Here is a 15,289-nt window from a genome sequence, read left to right on the forward strand (position 1 = left end):
ATAATTAAAAAAAAAAAAAACACACACACACACAGGTATTGAGCTAACATGTGCCGCTCCTCAGGGTGCGAATTAGCGGAAGCTGGTATGCAAAGAGCAGCTGGGACTGGAACCCAGGCCCTGAGAGGTGGGATGTGGGTGTCCAAGGGGACATCCTCACCTTTACACCAAATACTGGCCCTAGTCTCTTCATTTCTTAACGGGGTGCTGTTTGCAAAGAAAGTGCTCACTTAACATTACTGTGAACATATAGTTTGGACACTCTCCTGAAACTGTTACATTCTAATCAGACATTTACTGAAAGGAGAAGCGCAAGCCCTCTTTTTTTCCCCACCCAGATCCCTCAGTCTTCACTGTTTTGCCTCTGCAGTGTCGGACTGAGCTGCTGGAGGGTGATCTTGAAATATAGATCTGATGGGAAGTCCTGCAAAGCTTGCATGCCTTTTCACAGCTGCCAGCAACCCGGCAAGGCCTTCCCCAACTTCCCAATCTCTTGTGTGTCTTCAGTTCCGGATCTGAAGCTTCTACTCTGCAGCTATACTTACCCATCTTTGCAGCCCCTCAAAACACTGGCACAGCTTTGTATTCTAGAGTAACAGAGTGACCTCCAGTGCCCATGGAATGAAAGGTAGTTGCTTCTTTACTTTGAAATCTGTAGTTCACTTATTTTAATCAAACTGCATCCTTAATTTCTTAATTATGAATCGATAAGGAAAAAATACTGCCTGCCCTAGTAACCTCCTGTCTCGGTTCCATTTTTTTCCTGTCGGAATGGAAGAACCCTAACTTCACTAGCATCTTATCTCCTGAATATGATGGCCTCCATTCTCTAAAAGACTCTGGCCTCCTCACGGAGTTGCAGTTTTGATAACTGGGGTACAGTATCCTCTCAGTTACAAAGGTACTCAATCACTATAAAACCAGTGTCATCCACTTCACAAAACCACAGAACCATGAAGTGTCACCAACCATTGACCTGTGATCAACTAAGACATATGTGTGCTGTATCTTTTTCTATAAGGGGTTCTATAGGTAGGTGTGAAGTGACATTAGATTATGAAAAGGAAAAGTCACATTTCAACAGGATGTTTTTCAGAAACTTTCTATCTGTATGGTATTGGGCATCCCAGTCAATTTATGCTGCTGTAACAAAATGCCTCATGTGAGCCGGCACTGTGGTATAGGGGTTAAAGCCACCACCTGCAGTGCCAGAATCCCACATGGGCACGGGTTCAAGTCCCAGCTGCTCTACTTCTGATCTAGCTTTCTGCTATGGCCTGGGAAAACAGTAGAAGATGGCCCAAGCCCTTGGGCCCCTGCACCTGTGTGGGAGACCTAGAAGAAGTTCCTGGCTCCTGGCTTTGGATCAGCACAGCTCTGGCCATTGCAGCCAACTGGGGAGTGAACCAGCGGATGGAAGACCTTCCTCTCTCTGCCTCTTCTTCTCTGTGTAACTCTTTCAAATAAATAAATCTTTAAACAAAAAAATGCTTCAGGTTGAGTAACCCATAAACTACAGAAATAGACTGCTTACAGTTAGGGATGCTGGAAAATCTAAGATCAGGGCACCAGCACACTCGGGGTCCAGTGAGGTTGTCTGTGTTTCAAAGATAGAACCTTCCAGCAACGTCCTCACACAGTGGCAGAGACAGACAGCCTCTCGGCAGCCTCCTTCGTCACCTCGTCACCTCCTAAGTGTGCCATCCCTTAACACCTTCACATCAGGGTTCGGCTCCGACAGAGGACTTGGGGTGGCCACCAACCTCCAGGCCATTACGGAGTGCTCTCTCTGTTCCAGGCACTGCACTGAGTTCCCAACATTTCCTTCTTCCAACAAGCCCGTGATGTGCTAGCTACCATTACTCTCCAATCACCCAGGGAATGGCTGAGCTTCACAGAGTTGATTTTCTTGCCCAAAGTCACACAGCAATGAATGGAGTTAGAATTCACTTTCTGAACTCTACTTGCAAGACCCCTGCACAAAACCACTGGACGTCCATGCTTTCCTGTAGCGCCTCTAGGACGTCCCCAGCCAGAAAAATAGAACTGTAATACGGCCGAGTGGGCAAAGAGGAAAGCCGCCCTGCTCCGAACCCATGAAACACTCAAACAAAACATACACACATACTCAACAGCTTCAAGAGAAGACACTCGAAGTCAACTTGCACTTTTATAACCAAATGTAAAAACCTGACTATCTGGCACCCTCTGAGGCTCTGAAAAGGAAAAACAATATTGCCCATGAGAAATCAAGCTTCAAGTTTAAAGTACATGCTGCTTAGGAAAAATATTTACTGAAATTACATGGTACAGAAACCCCTAAATACAAAAGAGTCCATAGCAGTGATTCCCAGGCAGTCAATACTAATAAGATGCAAAAAAGAAGCCTAAGATCAAATCCACTGTGAAGAGAAACTCGTACTCTGTTTGGTTCCCACAGAAATAATAAATAACAGTAAACATCAGTTAAGTCAAGAAGGACAAACTCAGGAGCCAATAGCCTACTATAAAAGACAGCAGCCAAGAAAAGAGAGGGTGGGTATTCCCCAAGCTCTTTTCTAGAACGATCTTAAAAAATCTCCATCTTATGTTACAGAGAACCTAAGAAGTAGGCTCTAAATAAAGGAAAACATTTGTTTTTAAAGGAAGTCAACAGAAGTTCTAAAAACAAAGTTATCCTTATTAAAAACTCAGTGGATTCTTTAAGCAGCAGGCCAGAGATAACCAAAAGGATATTAGTGAACAGTAATATGAGTTTAAAAAACCTATCTGGAATTAAAAAAAAAAAAGAAATTTCTGTGTAGAATCACTTTAGAAAAAGTTCAGAACATGAACAAGAGAGCAATGGTAGAAGTCATTAGGGAAGGAGAAGAAGCCATATTATTTCCAATAGTGCAATGCTGAAAGAAGACAATAGAACGGTTTCTTCAAAAACAGTTCAATTTAGATGCTATGGAGTTAAATCATCAATGTAGAATACCCATTAAATGAAGTAAGGCATCCTAGACGATGATAATTTACCACTCCCAGATTACTCCTGAAAAAATGTGTGAAGTTACGTAAAACAAAAAACAACATTCAAAAAAAAAGGCAATGGTGAGTAAACAATGGGGTGAAAATGAAGGTAAACAGGCAGTGTACTATAGGCAGTAACACACAGTAAGATATTTAGTAGGTTAAAAACAGAACTGAAATGCTAGGAGATATTACAGGAAAGCGATGGGAGGTAATCCAAGTTAGAGCATTCTGAGTTTTTCTTCATCTGCAAGAGGGTGGAGATGCTCAGTAATGCAACCATGTTAAAAAGCTACCAAAACACTATGGCTTTTACATGCTAGGAAGGGAAAAAGGAATAGAGAAAACTCAGTATTTCAAAGGGAAGTCAATAACCACCACCAAAGCAGCAAAGAAAGCACACTGGACAGAAAGCATCTAAAACCATGGTGTAAAAAATCCCAATTCTTCAATAAGCACAACACATTTTAAAAGATGAAGTCTACCAGATCAGAGAGATAATAAATTCCACACGCTGGTATATTCTATTTTTGAACCGAAATCCTAATGTGAAATGACAAAAGGGGTTGCAAACAGAGGGAAGGGGAAAAATCGTAGATTAATTAATATCTAAAATAGATTATGCACAAAAAAGATTTGAAATCCCTATACCCAGCTATTAAAGAATGTATGTCACTTTCAAAAACACATCAGCAACGGGCCAGCACTGTGGTACAACAGGTTAAGTTGCTGCTTGTGATGCCAGCATCCCATATCAGAGTGCTGGTTAGAGTCCCAGCTTCTCTACTTCTGACTCAGCTTCCCACTAATGTACCTAGGAAGGCTGTGGATGATGGCCCAAGTACTTGGGTCCCTGCCACATGGAAGACCCAGATGGAGTTCCTAGCTCCTGGTTTCAGCCTGGATCAGACCTGGCTGTTGCAGCCATCTGGGGAGTGAACCAGTGTATGAGATTCTCTCTCTGCCTTTCAAATAAATAAACAAACCTTTAAAAAAAACATGTTAGGAAAATGGCGTAGTCTTATCTATGGCACGATCTACACCATCCTAGGCTCTAGTCCCTGCCACCATTGCTGGAAGCCAGGTGGCACATGGCCCAACCACTGGTGTCAAGCTCCACTCCCATCCTAATGGGATTCGCTGCTCCTGCTTCACTGCCCGCCCTCCAGCAAAGTTTTAAAAGAACTTGTTCCTGAATACATGGCTCTCTCTTCACTCTCTTCTCTCTTGCCCTCTCCTTTGTCTCGGCTCCTCTCATCTTCTCTCTCTCTCCCCACTTTCTCCTCTCTCTCATCTTACTTTCTCTTGCTTACTCTTCCTTCTCCCTTGGCTCCTCCCTCTTCTCTGCTCACTCGCTCTCTTCTCTCTCCTCTCCTCTTCTCTGCTCTCTCTCTCTCTTACTCTCCTTTTCTTTCCTCACCTTTTCCCTTTGGGCTGCTGAGTTTTCCCCAATAAACCCATTCCCTTACTCCAGTGTTTGGTGTGTTTTGTGGTGATCTTACAACATACACACACATAGACAAGTTTCCACACACTGAAAAAAGTGCTAATGGGCCCACAATGCCATTTAATTATATATCAATAATGAAAAAAAGTCACTCTAAAGACCATATATGAAGATATTTTACAACACTAAATGTTCACAGATCAAGAAAATAGTGAAAATTAGAAAGAGGTGGTTCCAAGATGGTGGAGTGGGGAGGGAGCTTACTTTTCTAGCCTAGGAGGAGGAGAAGATAATTAACAAAAAGTGGAGAGAGTGTAATCTCAGGGAAGAATTAGGGAAAAAAAACAGCAGAGAAAACTCTACCAAAATTAGAGGGACACGATGGACCTACATGAAAGGTGTAGGTGCCCACTGGTCATGACTCCAGCAGCCAAGAGGCTACACACCAGCGCTAGAAAGTGAGAAGTGAGGTGAGACTAGACTGCAGCAGCCCAAGCTACTGGGAGAAAAGCTGCAAGAAGAGCCGAGAGGGAAGCGGCCTTGGAGCCCCATAGGTGAAAGTATATCAGCCAAACTAGAGGAAAACTAAAAAGGATGGGACAGACACATTTCTCTCTCCCCGATCACTTTACAATGGCATCTTGTAACAATCCAATAGAGTGGGTGCCACTTTGGACATACATAACAGCTGCACTGGCCCATGTCTGCACCCAGCAACCAGCCAAGCAGAGACTTCTGACTCTGGTGGGGAGAACTAACAGGTGGCTAGGCGCTTGTGACTGTGTGAGGCTTCTGTACTGGGACTGAGAAAAAAATTTAGGGTATATGGGAGGACTCAAGGTGTGGCTAGGACTTTGAGCAGTCTCAGTGGGAGACTCCACAAGCTCGGGGGTTCCTGATTATCTGGTGAGACATCCTGGGGAATCAGAACTTACACTGAGGACTGCATGGATCCTTTGTGTGGCCCTTGGGATAGAATGGATGACTATTAATACCCACTGGGGCCAATGCTCAGTGGCCTAAGGAGAGGAGCTCAGAATAAACCTCCCTTCTGATTAAAAAAAGAGAGAGAATTTACCACACCAATCCTGGGTAAGTCACCTTGGCATGCCCTTAACCCTGAACAGAGCTCATTGGCCACACCCACACAAGCATCTAGAGATTCAATGAAAGCAGACATTCCACTTATCTACAGTCATAATATAACGATAAAAGCCGCCATAGCAAAAACAAACAAAATAAGTATCTCCACAAATGTCAAACAAACTTATCAATCCAAGAAACAATAAGGAAGACAACATGACAACCCCAAAAGAACAGGACATTTCAATACTAGATTGTGATTACAAAGACAATGAGATAGAAGAAATGCAAGAAATGGAATTCAAAAAACTGACCATAAGATGACATAGAAGTTATCAAAAGCAAATGCATGAACTACTAAAATCTGTATAGGACATGAAAGAAAATTTCTCCCATGAAATTGAGATCTTAAGGAGAAATCAAAATGAAATGAAGAATTTGATAGAACAAATAAAAAATGCAGTGGAGAGCCTTAAAAACAGAATTGGTGAGGCAGAACAGAGAATATCGCACTTACAAGACAAAGCACAGAAAAGTATACAATCAAACCAGAGATAAGAAGAGGAAATTAGAAAACTAAAAAACACTGTTGGGAATTTACAGCATACTATAAAAATAACCCAACATACTGGTTCTAAGAGTTCCTGAAGGTATGGAGAGAGATAAATGATTAGAAGGCCTTTTTAGTGAAATAATAGCAGAAAACTTCCCTGGTTTGGAGAAATAAAGGGACATCCAAGTACTGTAAGTACACAGAACTCCCAATAAACATAACCAGAAAAGATCCTCACTATGACACTTTGTCATCAAACTCACCACAGTAAAACAAAGATTCTAAAATGTGCATGAGAGAAACGCCAGATTACTTTCAGAGGCTCTCCAGTTAGAATCACAGTGGCCTTCTCATAAAAAGCCCTATAGGCTAGGAGACGATAGCAAGATATAGTCCAAGTCTTAAGAGAAAAAAAACTTACCTGAGAATATTATACCCTGCAAAGCTCTCATTTGTGAATGAGGTGAAATAAAGATCTTCCATAACAAACAGAAAATTAATCTGTCACCACCTGTCCAGCCCTACAAAAGATGCTTCTTAAGGATGTACTGCATGCAGAAACATGGCCATCATTACAAAAGAAGGTAAAGGAAGAAAATCTCTCAAAAAAAGATCAAAGGAAATTCAAAGTAAAAATTAGAAATATTTTTGGAAAAATGGCAGGACAAAATCATTACTTATCAATAGTCACCTTGAATATAAATGGCCTCAACTCCCCAGACTGACTGAATGGATTAAAAAACAAAATGTATCTATTTACTGCCTACAAGAAACACATCTCACCAAGAAAGATACACAAAGACTGAAAATGAAAGGATGGAAAAAGATACTCCATGCCAACAGAAACCAAAAAATAGCAGGTATAGCTATCTTAATATCAGATAAAATAGACTTTAACACAAAAATGATTAAAAGAGATAAAGAAGGACACTATATAATAATTAAGGAATCAGTTCAACAGGAAGATATAACTATTATAAATATATATGCACCTAAAGCCGGCGACGCGGCTCAGTAGGCTAATCCTCCGCCTGCGGCGCCGGCACACTGGGTTCTAGTCCTGGTCGGGGCGCTGGATTCTGTCCCAGTTGCCCCTCTTCCAGGACAGCTCTCTGCTTTGGCCCGGGAGTGCAATGGAGGATGGCCCAAGTGCTTGAGCCCTGCACCCCATGGGAGACCAGGAGAAGCACCTGGCTCCTGGCTTTGGATCAGCGTGGTGCACCAGCCACAGCGCGCCAGCCATGGCGGCAATTGGAGAGTGAACCAACAGCAAAGGAAGGCCTTTCTCTCTGTCTCTCTCTCTCTCACTGTCCACTCTGTCAAAAAAAAAAAAAAAAAAGAAAAAGAAAAGAAAAGAAAAAAAATATATAAGAAATGTTAAGGGATTTAAAGGGAGACTCAGACTCCAATACAATAGTATTGGGGGACTTCAATACTCTACTTTCGGCAATGGACAGATCAACCAACAGAAAACCAACAAGTAAACAGGAGATATAATGGACACTACAGACCAAATGGATCTAACAGATATATACAGAACTTTTCATCCTATAGTTGCAGAATATACATTCTTCTCAGCAGAACCTACTCTAGCACTGACCACATACCATTGACCACATACCAGGCCATAAAGCAAGTCTCAGCAAATTCAAAAACATTGAAACCAAAGTGTGCATCTTCTCAGACAACAAATGCAATGAAGCTGGAAATCAGCAACTCAGGAATCTCTAGAGCATATACTCTAGAGATTTAAAGAAGATCTAACTCCAATTCTTCTCAAGTTATTCAAAAACAATTGAAAGAGGGAATCCTCCCAAATTCTATGAAGCCAGCATCACCTTAATTCCTAAACCTGAAAAATATGCAACAGAGAAAGAGAACTACAGTCCAATTTCCTTGATGACCACAGATAAAAAAAATCCTCAACAAAATTCCAGCCAATCAAATCCAACAACGCATCAGAAAGAGCATCCACCTACACCAACTGGGATTTACTCCTGGCATGAAGGGATGGTTCATCATTTGCAAATTGATCAGTGTGATATATCACAATAACAAACTGCTGAAAAAAAACATATGCTTATCTTGATAGATGCACAGAAATCATTTGATTAAATACAACACCTTTTCATGATGAAAACTCTAAGGAAATTGGGTATAGAAGGACCATTCCTCAATACAACCAAGGCAATTATGACAAAACCACAGCCAGCATCATAGTGAATGGGGAACAGTTGGAAGCATTCCCACTGAGACCTGGTCACACACACAGATGCCCACTCTCACCACTGCTATTCAGTATGGTCCTGGAGGTTTTCGCTAGAGCCATTAGGCAAGAAAAAAAAAATCAAAGGGATACCAATTGGGAAGGAGGAAGTCAAACCATCCCTATTTGCAGAGGACATGATTCTTTATTTAGTGGATACAAAGAACTCCACTCAGAGACTATTGGAACTCATAGAAGAGTTTGGTAAAGTAGCAGGATACAAAATCAATACACAAAAATCAACAGCCTTTGTATACACAGGGAATGCCATGGTTCATAAAGAACTTCTGAGATGAATCCCATTCACAATAGCTAAAAAAAAAAATCAGATACCTTGAAATAAACTTAACCAAGGATGTCAAAGTTCTCTACAATGAGAACTATAAAACATTAAAGAAATAGAAGAATCAAAAAAAGGAAAAACCTTCCATGTTCTTGGATTGCAAGAACCAATATCATCAAAATGTCCATTCTTCCAAAGCCATTAAAGATTCAATGCAATGCTAATCAAAATACCAAAGACATTCTTCTCAGATCCAGAAAAAATTATGCTGAAATTCACATGGAGGCACAGGAGAACCTGAATAGCTAAAGCAATCTTATACAACAAAACCAAAGCTGGAGGCATCACAATACCAGATTTCAAGACGCACTACAGGGCAATTATAATCAGACCAGCCTGGTACTGGTCCTAAAACACTGATAGACCAATGGAACAGAATAGAAACACCAGAAATCAATCCAAACATCTAACTTATATTTGATCAAGGAGGTAAAATAAATCCCTGGAGCAAGGACAGTCTATTCAACAAATGGTGCTGGGAAAACTGGATTTCCACATGCAGAAGTATGAAGCAAGACCCCTACCTTACACCTTACACAAAAATCCACTCAAGATGGATTAAAGATTGAAATCTACAACCCGACACCATCAAACTGTTAGAGAACATCAGAGAAACCTTGCAAGATATTGGCACAGAGAAAGTCGTCTTGGAAAAGACTCCAGAGGCCCAGGCAGCCAAAGCCAAAATTAACAACTGGGATTACATCAAATTTTGAAGTTTCTGTAAGGAAAAAAAAAAAAAAAACAGGAACGTGAAGAAGCAACTAACAGAATGGGAGAAATTATTTGCAAACTATGCAACAGATAAAGGATTAATAAGCAGAATCTACAAAGAAATCAAGAAACTCCATAACAAGAAAACAGACAACCCAGTTCAGAGATGGACTGAGGACTTAAACAGACATTTTTCAAAAAAGGAAATCAAAATGGCCAACAGACATATGAGAAAATGTTCAGGATCACTAGCCATCAGGGAAATGCAAATCAAAACCACAGTGAGGTTTCACCTCACCCCAGTTACAATGACTTTCATACAGAAATCAACAAATGCTGGCAAAGATGTGAGGAAAAAGTTACTCTAATCAACTGTTGGTGGGAATGCAAACTGGTAAAGCCACTATGGAAGACTGTTTGGAGATTCCTCAGAAACATGAATATAGTCCAAAAAACCATATGATCTAGCCATCCTACTCCTTGGAATTTACTCAAGGGAAATGAAGTCGGCAAATAAATGAGCTATCTGCATCTCCATGTTTATTGCAGCTCAATTCACTATAGCTAAGATATGGAATCAACCAAAATGCCCATCAACAGAAGACTGGATAAAGAAATTATGGAGTACATACTCTATGGAATACTACACAGTGGTAAAAAAAAATGAAATTCGATCACTTACAACAAAATGGGTGAATCTGGAAAATACCATACTTAAGTTAAACAGCCAGTCCCAAAGGGATAAATATCATATGTTCTCCCTGATCTGTGCACCTAAAAGCAAACCTGTAGAAGTGAAATTAACACTATGAGAAGCAATGACTTGATAGGCCCTTGTCTGGACAGTTGAGGAACAGCTTATTAGTTTTTTGTTTAATGATTTTCTTTTTCTACTTAATAATATTGGTTGAACTCTTAAGCTAACACAGAATTATTCATAGGTGTTTAAATCCAACTGAAAATTGATCCCTGTTAAAAATAACAGTGGGAATAAGAGAGGGAGAGGATGTACAGTTCTGCATACATTCCCTCAGACTTACCCCTAAGGGTAAAACTAAAAACTTGACATGGGACTCCAAATCCCATTAAGCTTGGTGGTACTAATGCCATCTTATTTGTTAAAGTGATGATTTTAAGTGTGTAGCTGATCATATAGAGAGGAATAAGTGTCAAAGGGATCACATAAATAAGATCAAGTGTCTGCTAATAACAACAGATAGAATTTGAAAGTAGATAATGATTCAACATGGGAAGCAGGCCACAAAACAGACTCATAGAATGACAAACGCCCTAAGCAGCGCTCTGTCCTCAGTATCAGCCCTTTAGGCATCCGGATCCAGCTCAAAAGCCAATGATAGCATTTCAGGCATGGAAAGCCAAGACACTGTGGCCAAAAACGTCCTACATGAAGGATCTCTGTGAGTGAGATCCCAGGAGAAAGAAGTGGCCATCAAAGAAGGAGGTACCTTTCTCTGAAGTGGAGGGGAGAGAAATTCCACTTTGCTTATGGCCCTGTCTAAATACTAACAGAGTTTGGGACTCAAAAGGCTTCCAGAGCCTTGACAGTTCGTGACAAGAGCCTCAGGTGATGACAAACATCATAAATAAAGTGTCAATTGTTAAATCAACAACAGGAGTCACTGTGCATTTGCTCCCCATGTAGGACCTCTGTCCTTAATGAGTTGTATTATGAGAATTAACAGTAAAACTTGTCTTTAAACCGTACTTTATACTTCGTGTGTCTGTGGGGGAGCAAACTATTGAAATCTTTACTTAGTATAGAGTTGGTTTTCTGTGCATAAAGATAAATAAAAATGAATCTTAATGAAGAATGGGGTGGGAGAAGGAGTAGGATGTGGGATGGGAGTGGGGGTGGGAGGGTGGGTATGGGGGGGAAGAACTGTTATATTCCTAAAGCTGTACCAAGAAATTTATATTTATTAAATAAAAACTTTCCAAAAAAAAACTGAAATAAAAGAAACAGAATAGAATAACAAAAAAGTCCCATGAGTGGTCTCCAAAAGGCTCATGCAAAATGTTTCTTATGAAAAAACTGTGTGGCATTAATTTCTTTCACAAAAATAAATTTACATTTTAATTTCATTTTTCCAAGAATGCTTTTTAAAGGTTTATTTATTCACTTGAAAGGCAGAGTCATAGAGAGAGGATTAGAGACAAAGCATTCACCTGCTGGTTTAACTTCCAAATGGTTGCATCAGCAAGGGCTGGGCCAGGCCAGGCCAGAGCCAGAGCCAGGAACTGCACCCAGGTCTCCCACGTGGGTGGCAGAAACCCAACTGGACTACCCTCTGCTGCTTTCCCAGGTGTATTAGCCGAAAGCTGGATGGGAAAGTAGCTGGGATTCAAACTGGCACTCCTCTATGGGATGCTGCCCTCAAAAGTGGTGGCTTATACCACCATACCACTAGGCACTTTTCATCAAAATAAAACACTATTAACACATGCATGCCACAAGCTTGAAATATGAAGCGAAATGGGTAATTTTCTAAGAAAACTAATCACCAAAATAATTTTTAAAAGAAATGAAAAATCCAGAGCTATCTTATCAAAAAAGAAACTTAGTCAGTAGTTGTAATTTTTTTTTTTTTTGAACAGGCAGAGTTAGACAGTGAGAGAGAGACAGAGAGAAAGGTCTCCCTTTTCCGTTGGTTCACCCCCCAATGGCCACTGCGGCCGGTGCACTATGGCTGGTGCACCACGCTGATCCGAAGCCAGGAGCCAGGTGCTTCCTCCTGGTCTCCCATGCAGGTACAGGGCCCAAGCACTTGGGCCATCCTCCACTGCACTCCCAGGCCACAGCAGAGAGCTGGACTGAAAGAGGAGCAACCAGGACAGAATCCAGCGCCCCGACCGGGACTAGAACCTGGTGTGCCGGCACCGCAGGCAGAGGATTAGCCTATTGAGCCACGGTGCCGGCCAGTAATGTGTGTAATTTTACACACATACTCACTCACAGAAAAATCCCATTAGTCACTAATACTATTATGGGATTTACCAAAGCTACAAAAAACCAGGTATTCCATCATTTAAGAAATGTTACAGATATTAGAGAATAAAGGGAATTCTCCAAGTAATTTTGTGACCTTAACAGCAAAATTAAATGATGGTAGAAAATGAAAGCCACTCACTTCTTTTGAACACAGGTACAACTGTTCACAGTGACATATGAATGAAATGAAGATGTTTTTGCTTCTTTTGTAGTCATAACAATGAGGATCCATTTATCCCCTTAGACAGCCTATCTACTATGAATGATACAAATGGCAATTCGGACATACACAGCCTCTAACAATGGGGCACATTCTGATAAATGAGGCATGGGGTGATTTTGTTGTTGTGCCAACATCATAAAGTATACTTATGTAAACTAAGACAGCTATAGTGGCTCTATGCCATATAATCTTATGTGATCACTATTGTATACACAGCTTGTCCTTGAAAGAAATGTTATTTGGCACATGACTGTGTATGTATATATTCAACAAAATTAAATTTAAAAAATTTTAACAGTAGGGGTTGGCACTATGGCACAGAGGGTAAAGCCGCCACTTGCAGTGCTGCCATCCCATATAGGCACCGGTTAGAATCCCGGCTGCTTCACTGCCAATCTAGCTCTCTGCTATGGTCTAGGAAAGTGGCAGCAGATAACCCAAGTCCTTGGGCCCCTGCACCCACATGGGAGACCCAGAAGAAGCTCCTGGTCGGCCCAGCTGTGGCCATTTGGGGAGTGAATCAGCAGATGGAAGACTCACTTTTTCCCTCTCTCTGTCTCCCCCCACCTCTGCCTCTGCCTCTCTAACTCAGCCTTTCAAATAAATCTTTAAAAATTTTTATAACAATGTAACTCAACATACTGATAAACTAAGTATGTTATTCCTTATTTTAGTAATTATTTGAAAATTTCAGTGAATTTTTTAAATAAAATTCAACATCTACTCAGGGTTCAACAATAACAACAGGGGCCGGCGCCATGGCTCACTAGGCTAATCCTCCGCCAGCACACCGGGTTCTAGTCCCAGCCGGGGCACCAGATTTTGTCCCAGCTGCTTGTCTTCCAGTCCAGCTTTCTGCTGTGGCCCGGGAGTGCACTGGAGGATGGCCCAAGTGCTTGGGTCCTGCACCCGCATGGGAGACCAGGAGAAGCACCTGGCTCCTGGCTTCGGATCAGCATGGTGCGCTGGCCACAGCGTGCCGGCCACAGCGTGCCGGCCGCAGCGGCCATTGAGGGGTGAACCAACGGCAAAGGAAGACCTTTCTCTCTGTCTCTCTCTCTCATTGTCCACTCTGCCTGTCAAAAAAATAAATAAATAAATAAACTGGCAAAATTTCCTTTAATCTAATAAATGGGTAACTAACCAAAGTCTGTAGCAACTGTGCATATGAATAATAGTGATGGCTGAACAACAATGTGAATGTACTTAACTCTGGATGCTACATGTAAAAATAGTGAAAATGACAAATTTTATATTAGTTATATTTACTACAATAAAATGCATTTAAAAAAACATCACACCTAAAGTGGAATTATTAGAAGCAATCCCTTTAAATCAGGAATGAGACATGACTACCTACTCCCATTGCTGCTGTTCAATAATATATCAGAAGTCCAGTGTGATAAAACCCAACAACTGGGGAGATCAGAAAGGACACAGGAAACTTTCCATTAGTGAGATTACTATCTTTGCAAAAAGGTCAAGAGAATCCATACAGAAACCATTGGGTCTCAAAGAACAATCAGCAAATTTTTGGCTATAACATATTCAATATGTAGAAATCAATGACATTCTCATTTACTAGCAACTATAAACTAGAAAAATAAATTTCAATAAATATCATGATAGCAAGAAAACCAACAAGCTGTCTTGGTGTATATCCTATCTATGTATATCCAATATATACAGATATATATATAGATATGTATGTATAACCTATATATATATATATCACATGTATACATATATACCCAACAAAATTATGACATAATATCATAAGGAATAGAAAAAGAAATGGAAAAAAAAAGATAGATTCATGAATGGGAAGATCCAATGCCATAGAAAGTAGTAGTCATTTTCACACTGACTCTTAACATTTAAGCAAAATTCCAGTAGCACTCATAAAAATTAAGAAGCCGATCCCAAATTTAAAATCAAAGAGTAAGGAAAGCAAAGAACAACCAGACAATTTAGAAGGAGGAGGAAATGGTACTTGTTTTCCTAAAGAGCAAGTCATATTGTAGAACTATAATAAAATGATTACATGGGCATAGGTATTGACCATCCATAAAATCTAGAAACATATTTGGAATCTAGATGGGAACTCAGTCCAGGACTGAGGTGTCACAATAGGTTGATGGATAAATAAAAACTATTTAATAAAGAGTACAGAATAACAGGCAAATTATACAGGAAAGGGCCAAACTCCTGCCACACACACAAGTAAATGCCAAGGAAAAAAAGTCCAAGAAATTCCAAGAAAAAATTCCAAGAAAAAAAAGCCTAAATGTGAGAGGCAACATACTAAACTGTTTCAAAATATGAAAAATAGAATATCATTGATATATTGCAACAGATTCTTAAAAATGGCACAAAATTTGCAAATAATTACAATAAAATAAGAAATCAGACTGTATTCAAATGAAAACAAAGGAATAATCTGTGTATCCAAAGACAGATAAATGAGTACAAGACATGTAACTGTAAAGAAATAATATCCAAACATAAAATGAATACCCAAGTCAATAAAAATATATCCAACCACCCAGTAGGGAACTGTCCAACAGGACTTAAGAGGCCACAATCCCCATTGACCAATAAAACCATTGAATGATGCTCAGTCTCACTAGTAATC

General features: G+C 40.3%; 1 protein-coding gene across 4 annotated transcripts in view; it reads right to left on the reverse strand.

The window, feature by feature from the left end:
* CACNA2D3 (calcium voltage-gated channel auxiliary subunit alpha2delta 3) overlaps positions 1-15,289 on the reverse strand; it is an 879,489-nt gene that overhangs the window by 37,339 nt on the left and 826,861 nt on the right. The window lies entirely within an intron of this gene.

The sequence above is a fragment of the Oryctolagus cuniculus genome, chromosome 10 (assembly GCF_964237555.1).
Source record: "Oryctolagus cuniculus chromosome 10, mOryCun1.1, whole genome shotgun sequence".
Taxonomy (NCBI): Eukaryota; Metazoa; Chordata; class Mammalia; order Lagomorpha; family Leporidae; genus Oryctolagus; species Oryctolagus cuniculus.